The 19,535-nt window shown below is 48.1% G+C and overlaps 1 protein-coding gene across 2 annotated transcripts in view; it reads left to right on the forward strand.

Annotated features, from left to right (window-relative positions):
• Nucleotides 1-1,078: 1,078 nt before the first annotated feature.
• Nucleotides 1,079-19,535, forward strand: part of LOC132828611 (oocyte zinc finger protein XlCOF20-like) — a 28,584-nt gene continuing 10,127 nt past the window's right edge. Inside the window, exon 1 of one of the 2 annotated variants that reach the window (XM_060845662.1) lies at nt 1,079-1,157. The gene's annotated coding sequence lies outside the window, so the exon portion shown is untranslated. Of the gene's footprint in view, nt 1,158-14,063; nt 14,169-19,535 lie in introns of those variants that run through there. The other variant, XM_060845665.1, reaches the window with a different exon arrangement.

Here is a 19,535-nt window from a genome sequence, read left to right on the forward strand (position 1 = left end):
ATTAGTATGAGGTAAACTAATGGGGCTAAAGTTAGATCGGTCCCTGCCCTGATGGCTCGCACTTTTGTATTCTGCAGAGATAGACGATGCAACGGTTGCAATTGTCCAAAAACAAAACCCCTCAGATTGTGGAAAATCCCAGAGGATCCGAAATTTGCAAGTGCAGCTGTTTATTTAGGAAGGGATTCTGGATTAGTGGTGCTGGAAGAGCACAGCAGTTCAGGCAGCATCTGAGGAGCAGTAAAATCGACGTTTCGGGCAAAAGCCCTTCATCAGGAATACAGGCAGAGAGCCTGAAGGGTGGAGAGAGAAGCTAGAGGCGGGTGGGGGTGGGGAGAAAGTAGCATAGAGTTGCAGTGGGAGAGGGAACTCCCTGAGATTCTTGTAGAGAGAGGAGGAAAACTTCTTCCAGGCAGGCAGCCTTGCAAGAGGATTCGCAGTAGGGTTAAAACCAACTAGGTAAAAACAATGCCTGCAGATGCTGGAAACCAGATTCTGGATTAGTGGTGCTGGAAGAGCACAGCAGGTCAGGCAGCATCCCCTTCCCCCACCTCGCCCTAGATCCAAACTTCCAGCTCAGCACTGTCCCCATGACTTGTCCGACCTGCCTGTCTTCTTTTGCACCCATCCACTCCACCCTGTCCTCCCTGATCTATCACCTTCATCCCCTCCCCCACTCACCTCTTGTACTCTATGCTACTTTCTCCCTATCCCCACCCAGCTCAAGCTTATCTCTCCACCCTTCAGGCTCTCTGCCTTTATTCCTGATGAAGGGCTTTTGCCCGAAACGTCGATTTTACTGCTCCCTCGGATGCTGCCTGAACTGCTGTGCTCTTCCAGCATCTGCAGTCATTGCTTTTACCGATTGAGAAAGGGAGGCGAACCTCTGCAGTTTGAGACAAGTCAGCTGGACGAAAGGAGGCGGGGTTTCAGCCGGCGAGGTAGCCCCGCCCCGATTCACTCCGATTGGCTGGAGCGGCCCAACCGCACGCGCCCGGCCCGCCCCCCCCGCCTCTCTTCCCGATTGGTCCGGGATCCCCGTCAATCACCCGGGACCGCCGCCGGGCATGCGCAGTGCCGACGGGGAGCTCCACCGTGCGAGAGGGAGAGAGACGGTCGGACGGGCGGAAGTTGACGGCGGCTGATTTCACGCTCAGGTTGGCGGAGAAGCGCGAGTAGAGGCGGGAGGGGCGGATCGGAAGGTGTTATAAGCGCGTTGGGGATGCTTTGAGTCGGCGAGGCGACGTTTGGACCGGAGTGGAGCGATGGTCGGTTCTCGGCGGCGGGGCTGTTGGGAGCCATCTTGGTGGGGGCAGGGAGGTCAGGCTGGTTTGGCGGCCGCTGGGAGCCAGTGCGCATGCTCAGTCCTTGACGCTTCCCGTGAGCCAGCGCGGTGCAGCTCAGCATGTGCCATGGGGTGTAGGGAACAGTGGGAAGTTAATCATCACACAACACCAGGTCTAGTGGGTTTATTGGGAAGCACTAGCTTTCAGAGCGCTGCTCCTTCATCATACCAAGCACCTTGTTCACTGTCCTATCTACCTGTGACTCTGCTTTCAAGAGAGTGAGACTGCACTCCAAGGTCTCTTTGTTCAGCAACACTCCTTGTGACCTTCCCATTAAGTGTATAAGTCCTGCCCTGATTTGCCTTTCCAAAATGCAGCACCTCCCATTTATGTAAATTAAACTCCATCTGTCACTCCTCAGCCCATTGGCCCATCTGACCAAGTACTCGTAATCTGATGTAACCTTCGCTCTCCTCTAATTTTGGTGACATCTGCAAACTTAACTAACTGTACCTCTTATGCTCAAATCCCAATCATTTATATAAATAACAAAAACAGTGGACCCAGCGCCGATCCTTGTGGCACTCCACTGGTCACAGGCCTCCAGTCTGAAAAGCAACCCTTCACCGCCACCCTCTGTCTTCAACCTTTGAGCCAGTTCTGTATTTCTGTATTCCATGACATCTAACCTCGCTAACCAGTCTATTATGAGGACCTTGTCGAATGCCTTACTGAAGTCGATATAGACCACATCCACCGCTCTGCCCTCATCAATTGTCTTTGTTACTTCTTGAAAGAACTCCATCAAGTCCATGAACCATGGTTTCTCACGCACAAAGCCATGTTGACTATCCCTCATCAGTCCTTGACTTTCCAAGTACATATAAATCCTGCCCCTCAGGATTTCCTCCAATAACTTGGCCGCCACCGATGTCAGATTCACTGATTTCTAGTTCTCTGGCTTTTCCTTACTGCCTTATTTAAATAGTGGCACTACGTTAGCCAACCTCCAGTCTTCTGGCACCTCAGCTGTGACTATTGATGATACAAATATCTCAGCAAGAGGTTGAGCAATCAGTTTCCTAGCTTCTCAGAGTTCTTTGGTACACCTGATTAGGTCCTGGGGAATTTTATACATTTTTAGACATGCAGCATCACCACCTCTGTAATATGCACATTTTTGAAGATGTCAGCATCAATTTCCCCACATTGTATGTCTTCCGTGTCCTCCTCCACAGTAAATACTGATGCAATATACTCGTTTAGTATCTTCCCCCATCTTCTGTGGTTCCACACATAGGCCGCTGAGCTGATCTTTGAGGGGCCCTATTCTCTCCCTAGTTAACTGTTTGTCCTTAATATATTTATAAAATCCCTTTGGATTTTCCTTAACCCTATTTGCCAAGGTTATTTCATGTCCTCTTTTTGCTCTCCTGATTTCCTTCTTAAAATATGCTCCAACTGCCTTTATCCTCTATCAAGAATTGACTCAATCTCTGCTGTCTATACCTGACGTTTGCTTCGTTTTTTTTCTTCACCACAACCTCAATTTCTCTAGTTATCCAGCATTCCCTACATCTACCAGCCTCGCCTTTCATCCTGACAAGAATATACTGTGTTTGGATTCTTGTTATCTCATTTCTGAAGGCTTCCCATTTTCCAGCCATCCCTTTACCTGTGAACATCTGCCCCCAGTCAACTTATGACATTTCTTGCCTAATACCATCAAAATTGGCCTTTCTCCAATTTAGAACTTCAACCTTTAGATCATACCTGTCCTTTTCCCATCACGATTTTAAAACGAATAGGTTTATGGTGGCTGGCCCCAGAGTGCTTCCCCACTGGTACCTCAGTCACCTGTCATGCCTTATTTCCCAAGAGTAGGTCTCGTTTTGCAACTTTTCTAGTAGGTACCTCCATATACTCACTTAATAAATTCTTCTCCGTCTAAACTCTTAACACTATGGCAGTCCCAGTCTATGTTTGGAAAGTTAAAATCTCCAACCATAACCATCCTATTATTCTGACAGAAAGCTGAAATTCCCTTACAAATTTGTTTTTCAATTTCCCGCTGGCTATTAGGGAGGGTTATAACACAATCCCAAAAAGGTGATCATCCCTTTCTTCTTTCTCAGTTCCACCCAAATAACTTCCCTGGATGTATTCCAGGAATATCCTCCCTCAGTACATCCACAATGTTATCCCTTGCCAAAAACGCTACTCCCCCTCCTTTCTTGCCTCCCTTTCTGTCCTTCCTGTAGCATTTGTATCCTGGAACATTAAGCTGCCAGTTCTGTCCATCTCTGAGCCACGTCTCTGTAGTTGCTATGGTATCCCAATACCATGTTCCTAACCATGCCCTGAGTTCATCTGCCTTCTCGGTTGACCTCTTGCATTGAAGTAAATGTATCAGTCCTCCCTTGTTCTGTACTTTGTTCCTGCTTGCCCTGACTGTTTGACTCGCTCCTTTTCCCAATTGTGCTGTATGTGAAAACCTTTGCTGGCTCTATGTTCGCCCTTTTGGAAAACACTTTTCGCAACAAGAACCGTTTCCCCCTATCTACTCTACAGACTTGATTTCAAAAAAAATTGTAACAAACGTCCTCTTAGTCTGTTTTCCCGGGAAAACATGGCCAAGTACTCTAATTTGCCCTCAACCGAAGATTTTCGTACTGGAAGAGTTGTTGTAAACCCTTTCTGCACTCTGTCTGGTGCATTCACATTCTTCCTTTAGTGTGACATTTCAAACTAAATGCGTTATTCCGGTCGAATTCATTTCCCCCATAAGTTCATCATAACCTTCATAGTCTTGTACTCTGCGCCGATTAATAAATCATAAGGCCATAAGGTGCAGGTACAAAGTTAGGCCATTCAGCTCATCGAGTCTGCTCCAGCATTTGATCATGGCTGATATCTTTCTCAACCTCATCCTCCTGCCTTCTCTCTGCAACCTTTGATTGCCTTACTAGTGAAGAACCTACCTATCTCTGTCTTAAATGCATTCAATGTCATGGACTCCAGAATCTTTGAGAGCAATGAGTTTAGATTAGATTAGATTACTTACAGTGTGGAAACAGGCCCTTCAGCCCAACAGGTCCACACTGACCCTCCAAAGAGCAACCCACCCAGACCCATTCCCCTACATTGACCCCCTTCACCTAATGCTACGGGGCAATTTAGCATGGCCAATTAATCTAACCTGCACATTTTTGGACTGTGGGAGGAAACCGGAGCACCCGGAGGAAACCCACACAGACACGGGGAGAATGTGCAAACTCCACACAGACAGTTGTCCGAGGCTGGAATTGAACCCGGGTCCCTGGCGCTGTGAGGCAGCAGTGCTGACAACTGTGTTACCCTGCCGCCCCAAATTTGCATGGATTCACCATTCTCTGGCTGAAGGAAGTGCTTATTGTTTCAGTTTTGAAGGGTCACCCAATCTCAGGCTGTGGCGAAAGTGAGGACTGCAGATGCTGGAGATCAGAGTCAAGATTAGAGTGGTGCTGGAAAGGCCCAGCAGGTCAGGCAGCATCCGAGGAGCAGGAGGTTCGACGTTTCGGCCAAAAGCCCTTCATCAGGATTCCTGATGAAGGGCTTTTGCCCAAAACGTCGATTTTCCTGCTCCTTGGATGCTGCCTGACCTGCTGTCCCTTTTCCGGCACCACTCTAATCTTGATTCCGATCTCAAGCTGTGCTCAATGTCCTGGTTACGTCTCTGTGTGGAAACGTCATCTCATTGAAACTTACAAAATACTGACAAGTCCAGAGACACCACTGTCTCCAGACCTATCAATATTTTGTAAGTTTCAATGAGATCCTCTGTCATAGAGTCAGAGACATACAGCGTGGAAACAGACCCATCAGTCCAACTTGTCCATGCCGACCAGATATCCCAACCTATTCTAGTCCCACCTGCCAGCACATGTCCCATATCCCTCTAAATCCCTTCATGTACCCGTCTTGATGCCTTTTAAATATTGCAATTGCACCAGCCTCCACCACTTTCTCTGCCAGCTCGTTCCCTGCACATACCACCCTCTGCGTGAAAAAGTTAGGTCTCTTTTATATCTTTCCTCTCTCACCCTAAAACCTCTGCCCTATAGTTCCCCCACCCCAGGGAAAAGGCTTTGTCTATTTATCCTATCCATGCCCCTCATCATTTTATAAACCCCTCGAAGGTCACTCCTCAGCCTTTGACGCTGCAGGGGAAATAGCCCCAGCAAAACCATCTCTCCTTATAGTTCAAACTCTCCAACCCTGGGCCACATCCTTGTAAATCTTTTCTGAACCCTTTCAAGTTTCACAATATCCTTCCGATAGGAAGGAGATAAGAATTGCATGCAATATTCCAACAGCGGCCGAACCAATGTCCTGTACAGCCGCAACACGACCTCCCACCTCCTAAACTCAGCACTCTGATCAACAAAGGAATGTTTGACCAATAAGGACCATACTAAACACCTTCTTCACTATCCTATCTACCTGCGACTACGTTCAAAGAGCTACGAACCTGCACTCCAAAGTCTCTTTGTCCAGCAACCCTCCCTAGCACCTTACCATTAAGTGTATAAGTCCTGCTAAGATTTGCTTTCCCAAAATGCAGCACCTCACACTTATCTAAATTAAACACCATCTGCTACTCCTGAGCCCGCTGGCCCATTTGATCAAGATCCTGTTGTAATAGGTAACTTCCTTCGCTATCCACTACACCACCAATTTTGGTGTCATCAGCAAACTTACAAACAATACCTCTTCTGTTCAAATAATTTAAAGAAATGACGCAGTAGTGGACCCAGCACCGATCCTTGTGGCACTCCACAGGTCACAGGCCTCCAGTATGAAAAACAACCCTCCACCACCACCCTCTGTCTTCTACTTTTGAGCCAGTTCTGTATCCACATGCCTAGTTCTCCTTGTATTCCATGAGATTTAACCTTGCTAACCAGTCTCCCATAGGGAGCCTTATCAAATGCCTGACTGAAGTCCATAGAGATCACATCTACCGCTCTGCCTTCAACAATTCTCTTTGTTACTTCTTTAAAAAACTCAATTGAGTTTGTGAGACATGATTTCTCTGGCACAAAGCCATGTTGACTATCCCGAATCAGTCCTTGACTTTCCAAATACATGTATGTCCTATCTCTCAGGATTCGCTCCAACAACTTGCCCACCACTGATGTCAGGCTCACTGGCCCAGGCTTGTCCTTACCACCCTTCTTAAACAGTGGCATCACATTAGCCAACCTCCACCCTTCCAGCACCTCACCTGTAACTATCAATGATACAAATATCTCAGCAAGAGGCCCAGCAATCACTTCTCTAACTTCCCACAGAGTTCTAGGGTACACCTAGGGTCATAGAGATGTACAGCACGGAAACAGACTCTTCGGTCCAACCCGTCCATGCTGACCAGATATCCTAACCCAATCTAGTCCCACCTGCCAACATCCAGCCCCTATCCCTCCAAACCCTTCCTATTCATATACCCATCCAACTGCCTCTTAAATGTTGTAATTGTACCAGCCTCCACCACATCCTCTGGCAGCTCATTCCATACACGTACCACCCTCTGTGTGAAAAAGTTAGGTCTCTTTTATATCTTTCCCCTCTCACCCTAAACCTATGCCCTCTAGTTCAGGACTCCCCGACCCCAGGGAAAAGACTTTGTCTATTTATCCTATCCATGCCCCTCATAATTTTGTAAATCTCTATAAGGTCACCCCTCAGCTTCCGACTCTCCAGGGAAAACAGCCCCAGCCTATTCAGCCTCTCCCTATGGCTCAGATCCTCCAACCCTGGCCACATCCTTGTAAATCTTTTCTGAACCCTTTCAAGTTTCACAACATCTTTCCAATAGGAATGAGACCAGAATTGTATGCAATATTCCAACAGTGGCCCAACCAACAGGGCGGCACGGTGGCACAGTGGTTAGCACTGCTGCCTCATAGCGCCTGAAGACCCGGGTTCAATTCCCGACTCAGGCGACTGACTGTGTGGAGTTTGCACGTTCTCCCCGTGTCTGCGTGGGTTTCCTCCGGGTGCTCCGGTTTCCTCCCACAGTCACAAAGATGTGCGGGTCAGGTGAATTGGCCATGCTAAATTGCCCGTAGTGTTAGGTAAGGGGTAATGTAGGGGTATGGGTGGGTTTCGCTTCGGCGGGTCGGTGTGGACTTGTTGGGCCGAAGGGCCTGTTTCCACACTGTAAGTCTAATCTAATCTAATCAATGTCCTGTACAGCCGCAACATGACCTCCCAACTCCTGTACTCAATACTCTGACCAATAAAGGAAAGCACACCAAACGCCGCCTTCACTATCCTATTTACCTGCGACTCCACTTTCAAGGAGCTATGAGCCTGCACTCCAAGGTCTCTTTGTTCAGCAACACTCCCCAGGACCCTACCATTAAGTGTATAAATTCTGCTAAGATTTGCTTTCCCAAAAGACAGCACCTCGCATTTATCTGAATTAAACTCCATCTGCCACTTCCCAGCCCATTGGCCCATCTGGTCCAGATCCTGTTGTAATCTGAGATCACCCACCTCACTGTCCACTACATCTCCAATTTTGGTGTCATCTGCAAACTTACTAACTGTACCTCTTATGCTCGCATCCAAATCATTTATGTAAATGACAAAAAGTAAAGGATCTAGCACTGATCCTTGTGGCACTCCACTGGTCACAGGCCTCCAGTCTGAATAACAACCCTCCACCTCCACCCTCTGTCTTCTACCTTTGAGCCAGTTCTGTATCCAAATGGCTAGTTCTCCCTGTATTCATTGAGATCTAACCTTGCTAATCAGTCTCCCATGGGCAACCTTGTTGAACACCTTTCTGAAGTCCATATAGATCACATCTACTGCTCCACCCTCATCAATCCTTTTTGTTACTTCTTCAAAGAACTCAATCAAGTTTGTGAGACTTGATTTCCCACGCACAAGACCATGTTGACTCTCCCGAATCAGTCCTTGCCTTTCCAGGTACATGTCCAGCCTGTCCCTCAAGATTCCCTCCAACAACTTGCCCACCACCGAGGTCAGGCTCACCAGTCTATCGTTCCCTGGCTTGTCTTTACCGCCCTTCTTAAACAGTGGCACCACGTTTACCAACCTCCGGTTATCCGGCACCTCACCTGTGACTATCGATGATACAAATATCTCAACAAGAGGCCCAGCAATCACTTCTCTAGCTTCCCACAGGGTAGACCTGATCTGGTCCTGGGGACTTATCCACTTTTAACCATTTCAAGACATCCAGCACTTCCTCCTCTGTAATCTGGACATTTTGCAAGATGTCACCATCAGTTTCCCTACAGTCTATACCTTCCATATCCTTTTCCACAGTAAATACTGATGCAAAATACTCATTTAGTATCTTCCCCATTTTCTGCGGCTCCACACAAAGGCCGCCTTGCTGATCTTTGAGGGGCCCTATTCTCTCCCTAGTTACCCTTTTGTCCTTAATATAATTGTAAAACCCCTTTGGATTCTCCTTAACTCTATTTGCCAAAGCTATCTCATGTCCCCTTTTTGCCCTCCTGGTTTCCCTCTTACGTATACTCCTACTGCCTTAATATTGTTCCAAGGATCCACTTGATCTATCCTGTCTATACCTGAGAGATATGTTTCCTTCTTTTTCTTAATCAAACCCTCAATTTCTTGAGTGATCCAACATTCCCTATACCTACCAGCCTTCCCTTTCACCCTGACAGGAATATACTGTCTCCGGACTCTCAGTATCTCATTTCGGAAGGCTTCCCATTTTCCAACTGTCCCTTTACCTGCGCACATTTGCCCCCAATCAGCTTTTGAAAGTTCTTGCCTAATACCATCAAAATTGGCCTTCCTCCAATTTAGAACTTCAACTCTTAGATCTGGTCTATCCTTTTCCATCACTATATTTTAAATCTAATGGGATTATGGTCGCTGGCCCCAACGTGCTCCCTCACTGACACCTCAGTCACCTGCCCTGCCTTATTTCCCAAGCGTAGGTCAAGTTTTGCACCTTCTCCAGTAGGTACATCTACATACTGAATATGAAAATTTTCTTGTACGCACTGAACAAATTCCTCTCCATCTAAACCCTTAACACTATGGCCGTCCCAATCTATGTTTGGAAAGTGAAATCCCCCATCATAACCACCCTATTATTCGTACAAATAACTGAGATCACCACAAAAGTTTCTTTCTCAATTTCCCTCTGACTATCAGGGGGTCTATAATACAATCCCAATAAGGTGATCATCCCTTTTGTATTTCTCAATTCCACCCAAATATCTTCCCTGCATGTATTTCCAGGAATGTCCTTCCTCGGTACAGCTGTCATGGTATCCTTTATCAAAACCACCACTCCCCATCCCCCTTTGCCTCCCTTTCTATCCTTCCTGTAGCATTGTATCCTGGAACATTAAGCTGCCAGTCCTGCCCATCCCTGAGCCACGTTTCTGTAATGGCTATGATATCCCAGTCCCCTGTTCCTAACCATGCCCTGAGTTCATCTGCCTTCCCTGTTAGGTCCTGTGCAATGAAGTAAATGCAGTTTAATTTCTCAGTCCTACCTTGTTCTCTTTGTCTCTGCCTGCCCTGTCTGTTTGACTCGCTTCTTTTTTTTCACTTGTACCAGTTTCAGATTGATTTCTTTCCTCATTGTCTCCCTGGGTTGCACCCCACTACGTTAGTCGTTTTCATTCTGCCAAGCAGCTCTGGGAAATCTCCCTGTGAGTGTACTAGTGCCCTTTCAATGTAGGTGCAATCTGTCCTTCTTGTACAGGTCCCTTCTACCTCCGAAGAGAATCCCGTGATCCAAAAATGTGAATTCTTCTCCCATACACCATCTCCTCAGCCATGCATTCATCTGTTCTATCCTCCTATTTTCGCTCTCTCGCGCTTTCTCTCTCTCTCCCTCTCTCTCTCTCTCTCTCTCTCACGCGCGCTTTCTCTCTCTCTCACGCGCGCTTTCTCTCTCTCTCACGCGCGCTTTCTCTCTCTCTCGCGCGCGCTTTCTCTCTCTCTCGCGCGCGCTGTCTCTCTCTCTCGCGCGCGCTTTCTCTCGCGCGCGCTTTCTCTCTCTCTCGCGCGCGCTTTCTCTCTCTCTCACGCGCGCTTTCTCTCTCACGCGCGCTTTCTCTCTCTCACGCGCGCTTTCTCTCTCTCTCGCGCGCGCTTTCTCTCTCTCGCGCGCGCTTTCTCTCTCTCTCTCGCGCGCTTTCTCTCTCTCTCGCGCGCTTTCTCTCTCTCTCGCGCGCTTTCTCTCTCTCTCGCGCGCTTTCTCTCTCTCGCGCGCTTTCTCTCTCTCTCGCGCGCTTTCTCTCTCTCTCGCGCGCTTTCTCTCTCGCGCGCTTTCTCTCTCTCTCGCGCGCTTTCTCTCTCTCGCGCGCTTTCTCTCTCTCGCGCGCTTTCTCTCTCTCTCGCGCGCTTTCTCTCTCTCTCGCGCGCTTTCTCTCTTTCTCGCGCGCTTTCTCTCTCTCTCGCGCGCTTTCTCTCTCTCTCGCGCGCTTTCTCTCTCTCGCGCGCTTTCTCTCTCTCTCGCGCGCTTTCTCTCTCTCTCGCGCGCTTTCTCTCTCTCTCGCGCGCTTTCTCTCTCTCTCGCGCGCTTTCTCTCTCTCTCGCGCGCTTTCTCTCTCTCTCGCGCGCTTTCTCTCTCTCTCGCGCGCTTTCTCTCTCTCTCGCGCGCTTTCTCTCTCTCTCGCGCGCTTTCTCTCTCTCTCGCGCGCTGTCTCTCTCGCGCGCTTTCTCTCTCGCGCGCTTTCTCTCTCTCTCGCGCGCTGTCTCTCTCTCTCGCGCGCTTTCTCTCTCTCTCGCGCGCTTTCTCTCTCGCGCGCTTTCTCTCTCTCTCGCGCGCTTTCTCTCTCTCTCGCGCGCTTTCTCTCTCTCTCGCGCGCTTTCTCTCTCTCTCGCGCGCTTTCTCTCTCTCTCGCGCGCTTTCTCTCTCTCTCGCGCGCTTTCTCTCTCTCTCTCGCGCGCTTTCTCTCTCTCTCGCGCGCTTTCTCTCTCTCTCGCGCGCTTTCTCTCTCTCTCGCGCGCTTTCTCTCTCTCTCGCGCGCTTTCTCTCTCTCTCGCGCGCTTTCTCTCTCTCTCGCGCGCTTTCTCTCTCTCTCGCGCGCTTTCTCTCTCTCTCGCGCGCTTTCTCTCTCTCTCGCGCGCTTTCTCTCTCTCTCGCGCGCTTTCTCTCTCTCTCGCGCGCTTTCTCTCTCGCGCGCTTTCTCTCTCTCTCTCTCGCGCGCTCGCTCTCTCTCTCGCGCGCTCGCTCTCTCTCTCTCTCGCGCGCTCGCTCTCTCTCTCTCTCGCGCGCTCGCTCTCTCTCTCTCTCTCGCGCGCTCGCTCTCTCTCTCTCTCTTTCGCGCGCTCGCTCTCTCTCTCTCTCTTTCGCGCGCTCGCTCTCTCTCTCTCTCTCTTTCGCGTTCGTTCGTTCTCTCTCTCTCTCTCTCTCGCGCGCTCGCTCTCTCTCTCTCTCTCGCGCGCTCGCTCTCTCTCTCGCGCGCTCGCTCTCTCTCTCTCTCGCGCACAAAAAAAAAGCAGTCTGTTAGAGCCAGAAATGTTTCCCGTCCTCCATCTTGGATTGCCTTCAGATCAACAATCCTCCTCAACTTAGAGTACAAACCCAGAGTCCTCGAACACTCCTCAGATGAGAAGCCCTTCATCCCCGAGATCATTCTTGTGAACTTCATCGAGGCGGTCTCCAAGGGAAGCACATTCTTCCTTCGACGTAGGTCAAAACCCACTCACATTCTATCCATGCACAATCTGAAGAGCTCAAAACCCAAAATTCTGAGAAAGGCTCACCTGAAACATGAACCCTACTTGGGCTCCACAGGTGCTGCTTGATCTGCTCAGTTTTTCCACCAATTTCTGGTTTTGTTTCGAATCTTAGCACCACAGTTGGTTGTTTTTCTTTCTGTTTCACGTCTTGCACACATTGCTGCTATCTCCTTTGTTCCAGGAGCCCTAACTTTATTCCCGAGTTTTTGCGTGACACTGAAACATCTTTTCGAAGTCCATGTTTAGCCTCACACTTCCCCATTCAGTTGAATATCTTGCCTTGGAGTCTCGTGTACTTTCTTTGGTCTAGCAAGACTCTCCAAAGAGTAATCTACCCAGACCCATTCCCCTCCCCCATTGTCCAATATTTGCCCCTGATCAATGCACCTAACCTACACATCCCTGAACGTCCTGGGCAATTTAGCACGGCCTATTCTCCCTAATCTGCACATCTTTGGACTGTGGGAGGAAACTGGAGCACCCAGAGGAAACCCACGCAGACACGAGGAGAACATGCAAACTGCACACAGACAGTCGCCCCAAGGCTGGAACCGAACCCGGGTCCCTGTTGCTGTGAGGCAGCAGTGCTAACCCCTGAGCCACCGTGCCGCCCAAAATCATAGAATTTCTACAGCGGGGGAGCAGGCCATTCGGCCCATCGAGTCCATACTATTTCCCTGAAGCGCGTCCCAATCAGCCTCACCGCCTACCCTATCCCTGTATTCCCATGGCTAATCCACCTCGCTTGCACATCTCAGAACTGTGGTAGAAAATGGGAGCAAACGCGTGCAGACGTCACCCTTGGGAGCCCTTTTGTGTAAAGTCGGGCCTGGGTTCCTGGTTCTGTGACGCAGCGGTGCTAATCACTGAGCGACCATGCTGCCCCCAGCAGGCTGTCTGCCTCCCCAAGAACTTAATCTCTCCGTGATTTCTGCAGCTGAAATGGGCCGATTATAACTCTGTGTTTGCTCAGTTTCATGACTAAATGGATTCAAATCAGTTTTAGTTATTTTAGTGAATGTCTTAACTCGGGAGACACTGGGACGGTGCAGTACATCCCTCCTCTCTGATCCTACACAAACCTTCTGTTTGTTATATAACCTTTCAGCTCCAAATAAGTTTAGCAAAGGTCATGCTAACCATTCAGGGCGGCACGGTGGCTTAATGGTTAGCGCTGCTGCCTCACAGCGCCAGGGACCCGGGTTTGATTCCAGCCTCTGTGCGACTGTCTGTGTGGAGTTTGCACATTCTCCCTGTGTCTGTGTGGGTTTCCTCCGAGTGCTCCGGTTTCCTCCCACAGTCACAAAGATGTGCAGGTTATTGCCCAGTGTTAGGTGCATTAGTCAAAGGGAGATGGGTCTGGGTGGGTTGCTGTTCGGAGGGTCGGTGTGGACTTGTTGGGCCGAATGGCCTGTTTCCACACTGAAGGGAATCTAATCTAATCTGATCTCACATTCTTTCTGACAGAAACCACAGGATGGAATTTAAAACAGGCTAGCAGAGTTTGAAGTTCAACCTTTTTAATATAAGTGCTGATTAATCATTAATTGTTCTGTTGTAATTAATTGATGCTCACTGCTTATGTAATCACCTCTTTCTGATTTGATTAGATTAGTTAGTGTGGAAACAGGCCCTTCGGCCTAACAAGTCCACACCGACCCACCGAACAGCAACCCACCCAGACCCATTCCCCCACTACCTAACACTATGGGCAATTTAGCATGGCCAATCCACCCTAACCTGCACATCCCTGGGCACTACGGGACAATTTAGCATGGCCAATCCACCCTAACCTGCACATTTTTGGACTGTGGGAGGAAACCGGAGCACCTGGAGGAAACCCACGCAGACACGGGGAGAATGTGCAAACTCCACATGACAGTTGTCTGAGGCGGGAATTGAACCCAGGTCTCTGGCGTTGTGAGGCAGCAGTGCTAACCACTGAGCCACCGAGCAGCAACTAACGAATTTATGCATTTGGTTAATTGCAGGATTTCTCTTCAGTTAAATTTCAGTCTCAAAATGGCTTCCTTCACCCAGTTAGCTAACCTCCTGTCCAATATCTGCAATATTTTGCATTTACAAGATATACCTATGCAGTGAACTGTGTCTCTGAGAGTGGATGAGGTAAGACTGATGAGTTAATGCCATGAATTGACACATGGACGTGTAATATTGTTGCCATCACAACATATTTTTGAGGGAAGGGCTGGACTGGCAATGCAACATTCTGCAGTAAAGAATCTTTAGGGGAAACAGAGGAGTTTGTAAATAGGATGGTGGTATGCACTATTAATTAAGGAGTCAATTACTACAGTGAGGAGAGACGATATCTTGGAAAGGTCATCAAACAAGGCTTTGTGGGGAGGACATACGGGACATTGGTTAGGCCACTGTTGGAATGTTGCGTGCAATTCTGGTCTCCCTCCTGTCGGAAAGATGTTGTGAAACTTGAAAGGGTTCAGAAAAGATGTACAAGGATGTTGCCAGGGCTGGAGGGTTGAGCTACAGGGAGAGGCTGGAGAGGCTGAACAGGCTGGGGCTGTTTTCCCTGGAGCATCAGAGGCTGACCTTATAGAGATTTTATAAAATCATGATGGGCACAGGTAGGATAAATAGACAAGGTCTTTTTCCCTGGATTAGGTGAGTCCAGAACTAGAGGGCATAGGTTTAGGACACGAGTATGGAATGAGCTGCCAGAGGAAGTGGTGGAGGCTGGTACAATTACAGCATTGAAAAGGCATCTGGATGGGTATGTGAATAAGAAGGGCTTAGATGGGTATGGGCCTAGTGTTGGCAAATGGGACTATCTGGTTGGCACGGACGAGTTGGACCGACGGGTCTGTTTCCGTGCTGTACATCTCTGACTATAACTTAGAAATGATAAGGGAGCAGCTAGTTTAGTGGGAGTGTATTATATGCCCCCAAAGTGTCAAAGAGAAATAGAGGTGCAAATATGTAGGCAGCTCACAAGTGTGTGAGAGTAATAGTCAGGTCATTATATTCGGGGATTTCAACTTTCTCAACATGACTTTGAATAGCCTTTGTGTTAAAGGTGTAATGAGGGTGGATTTCTCAAAATGCATCTGGGGACGTTTTTTGTATCGATATGTAGAAGCCCCAGTAAGGGATGGTATATTGCTGGCTGTGGTTCTGAGGAAAGAACCTGGACTCGTGTTCGATGTTGCAGTGGGGGAGCGTGTTTTAGTGATAGCAATCGCATCATACTGTGGTTCAATAATGTTTTGGCCGGAGAAAACGCTGGCCTGCAAAAGCTGGCTTTGGACTAGTCGAAACACAGATTTAATTCAAAGTATATCCCACAGTAGACTGGGAACAGCTCCTTGCGGGTAAGTGTGTAGCCGAGCAACAGGGGGGGCATTTAAAAAGGAACTGGGGAGAATGCAGCTCCAACGTCTACCTTTTAGAGGGAAATGCAGTAGCAATAGGTTCAGAGAACCCTGGGGGTCTAGGATAATTCAGGCCTGGATAAAGAAGAAGAGTAATGCTTTTCTTAAGTCTATTCAGTTGCGGACCTAAAGGAACACAAGAAGTGCAGAAAAGAACTGAAGAAAGCAACTAGAATACACTGAATGGCGGTGTTACTGAACAGAGAGACCTTGGAGTGCGGGTTCATAGCTCCTTGAAAGTGGAGTTGCAGGTAGATAGGATAGTGAAGGCGGTGTTTGGTATGCTTTCCTTTATTGGTCAGAGTATTGAGTACAGGAGTTGGGAGGTCATGTTGCGGCTGTACAGGACATTGGTTAAGCCATTAAGCCACTGTTGGAATATTGCGTGCAATTCTAGTCTCCATCCGATCAGAAAGATGTTGTGAAACTTGAAAGGGTTTAGAAAATATTTACAGAGATGTTGCCGGTCTGTTTGGTCTGTTTTCCCTGCAATGTTTGAGGCTGAGGGGTGACCTCATAGAGGTTTGTAATAGCATAAGGGGCATGGGTAGGGTAAATAGACAAAGTCTTTTCCCTGGCGTTGGGGGGAGTCCAGAACTAGAGGGCATAGGTTTAGGGTGAGAGGGGAAAGATATAAAAGAGACCTCAGGGGCAACTTTTCCACACAGAGGGTGGTACGTATATGAGTATGTGGTGTAGGCTGGGACATTTACAACATTTTAAAATGAGTAGATGAAAAGGAAGGGTTAAGAGGGATATGGGCCAAGTGCTGGCAAATTGGACCAGATTAGGTTGGGATATCTGGTCATCACGGATGAGTTGGAGTGATGGGTCAGTTTCCATGCTGTACATCTCTATAACTCAAGAGCAAAAAAGGGCCGTGAGAAAAGACTTGCGAACAGGATTAGGGAGAATCCTATTAAAGGGAAGAGGTTAAACAGGGAATGAGTAGAGCCTGTTAGGGATGGAAGGGGCCACCTCAGAATTGTGTGAAGCCGCAGAATATTGGAAGGGTGTTGAATGAAAACTTCTCTTCAGTCTTCACTTTAGAATAGGACAACGTAGATCAGGAATTCAGGAAAAGGTATTGTGAGGAACTTGCGCAGTTTGACATAGGAAATCAGGAGAAATTGGAGGCTGTGTTGGTCATAAAAACAGCCAAGTCCCCAGAATAATTACATCCCAAGCTGCTGGAGAGACCAGGCAAGAAATTGCAGGGGCTCTGATACGAATTTTTCATTCCTCTTTAGCCACAGGGGAAGTGCCAGAGGCCTGGAGGATGGTAAATGTGGTTGCACTGTTTAAAAGGGGTGGTAGAGATGGACCGGTGAGTCTCCTGTCAGTTGTGGGAAATTTATTGGAGAAAATTCAGAAGGAGCGAACTCAGGCCCACTTGGCAAGGCGTGACTTAGTTGGGCTTTGTCAGAGGGAGGCCACGTCTAACAAATTGGGTTAGAATTCTTCGAATGTACGATGGTGTGTGGATTCTGAGGGGCAATTGAGGGATACAAGATGGTGAGGGTGAATAGAGAGCAGCTGTTCCCTCGGTTGAGGGAAAAGTCACGATACCGTAAGGAGCAGGAGATTCCCAGGGGGTTTGGGAAAATACTTTTTCACTCGGCGGATGGTGGGAACCTGAAATGCACTTAAAAAAAAATTGGATGAGTACTTCAAATATCATAACATTCAGAGGTATGGGACAAGTGCAGGAAATTGGGATCAGCGCACATTTCGTGGTAGTTGTGTCAGTGCAATGGGCCTTTACTGCGCTGAATGAATCTTGTAGAAGACCTGAAAATGGAACAGTGAGCAAGAGGGAAGATGTGGACATGTGTTTGGGACAGGGTATTTATAGATCTGAGGAAATGAAAGGAGAAATAATGTTTCACAGAAACTAGAATAATCTGTTCTGAATTTCTGTCATGATATTATGAGAACAGTTAGGTTTTCTTTCATGACCAGCACAGATACGATGGGCCAAAGGGCCTTTTCCTTTACTTTAGCTCAATGGTGATCTTAAAGTTATGATACTTCCAGGGTCGCTGAGGTCAGGCTGGGAGCTGTCAGTAAACATGTAAGAGCTGACACTGTTTCCAAACCCCTCATTACTGAGAGTGGGTGGGTAACATGCCTAATACTAAGGGGCATCCATTTAAGGTGAGAGGGGGAAGTTCAAAGGAGGTGTGAGGGGCAAGACTTTTTACACAGTAATAGGAGTCTGGAATGCGCTGCCTGAGTGTTGGTGGAGGCAGATACGATTGGGGCATTTAAGAGTCATATCGCACAGATACAGACCCTACGGTCCAGCCAGTCCATGCCGAATATAATCCCAAACTAAACTAGTCCCACCTGCCTGCTTTGGCGGTATCCCTCCAAACCTTTCTTATTCATGTACCTCTCTAAACGTCTTTTAAACGTTGTAACTGCACCCGCATCCGCCACTTCCTCTCAGTTCATTCCCCACACGAACCACTCTGTGTAAAAAAGAAAATCGCTGTCTTTTTAAAATCTTCCTCCTTTCATCTTGAAGATTTGCCTCCAAGTCTTGAAATTCTCCATCTGATGGAGAAGATATCTGCCATTTGCCTTGTCCATACCCCTCATGACTTTAGAAGCCTCTACAAGGCCACCTCTTAACCTGCTACACTCCAGTGAACAATAGTCCCAGCCTCTCCCTATAACTTAAACCCTCCATTCCCAGCAACGTCCGAGTCAATGCAGAGCTGGGCTGAGAAATGGCAGATGGAGTTCGACCTGGAGAAATGCGAAGTGATGCATTTTGGAAGGTCGAACTCAAATGCTCAATATAGGATTAAAGACAGGATTCTTGGCAGTGTGGAGGAACAGAGGGATCTGGGTGTGCAAGTACATAGATCCCTGAAAGTGGCCACCCAAGTGGATAGGGTTGTGAAGAAAGCATATGGTGTTTTAGCTTTCATTAACAGGGGGATTGAGTTTAAGAGCCGTGAGGTTTTGCTGCAGCTCTACAAGTCCCTGGTGAGACCACACTTGGAATATTGTGTCCAGTTCTGCTTGCCCTACTATAGGAAAGATTTGGAGGCTTTGGAGAGGGTGCAAAGGAGGTTTACCAGGATGCTGCCTGGACTGGAGGGCTTGCATTATGAAGAAAGGTTGAATAAGCTCAGACTTTTCTCTCTGGAGAGAAGGAGGGAGAAAGGAGACCTGATCGAGGTATACAAGATAATGAGAGGCATGGGTAGAGTCAATAGGCAGAGACATTTCCCCCAGGGCAGGATCGACTGGTACGAGAGGTCACAGTTTGAAGATATTAGGAGGAAGGTATAAAGGAGACCGCAGAGGTAGGTTCTTTACGCAGAGAGTTGTGAATAAATATGCAAGAAATGGAGGGATATGGACAATACAGGCAGAAGGGATTAGTTTAATTAGGCATCATGTTCAGCACCACATCGTGGGCTGAAGAGCCCATTCCTGTGCTGTGCAGTTCTGTGTTAGAACATAAAACATAACCGCTCAGTACAGGCTCTTCGGCCCTCGCTGTTGGGCTGCCCTGTGAAACCCATCTATCCTACACTATTTCATTTTCATCCAGATGTTTATCCAATGACCATTTAAGTGCCTGTAAAGTTGGCAAGTCTACTCCTGTTGCAGGCAGTGAGTTCCATGCCCCTCCTACTCTCGGAGTAAAGAAACTACCTCTGACATCTGTCCTGTGGCCATCCTGTGTTCGATTACCAAAGAGAAGGGACACCAGAGGAAACTGAGGGGGAAGGGAAGGCATTGCCAGTGTTATGATCAGACAGAGAAGAATGGGAGCAGGAGAGAGCAGCCCACTTGGTTGGATGACACTGGAGAGATGTTGGAATGACTGAAAGCAACATACTGTGGCTGCTGGAAATCTGAAAGAAGCATAGAGAATGGTGCAGAAACCCAGCATGTGTGGAAAGGGAAACTGCTAATATTTTGAGTCGCACATGTCTGTTTGTCGTAGACGTGATACTGTGGCCAGCCTTTGGCTGAATCGTTGTCCCCGAGGATGTAATTTGTGCTTTTGATAACCGGCTACAGCGGCAGGGACTGAAAACTGCTTGGATGCATTCAGATG

The sequence above is a fragment of the Hemiscyllium ocellatum genome, chromosome 27, assembly GCF_020745735.1.
Source record: "Hemiscyllium ocellatum isolate sHemOce1 chromosome 27, sHemOce1.pat.X.cur, whole genome shotgun sequence".
In the NCBI taxonomy this organism is placed as follows: Eukaryota; Metazoa; Chordata; class Chondrichthyes; order Orectolobiformes; family Hemiscylliidae; genus Hemiscyllium; species Hemiscyllium ocellatum.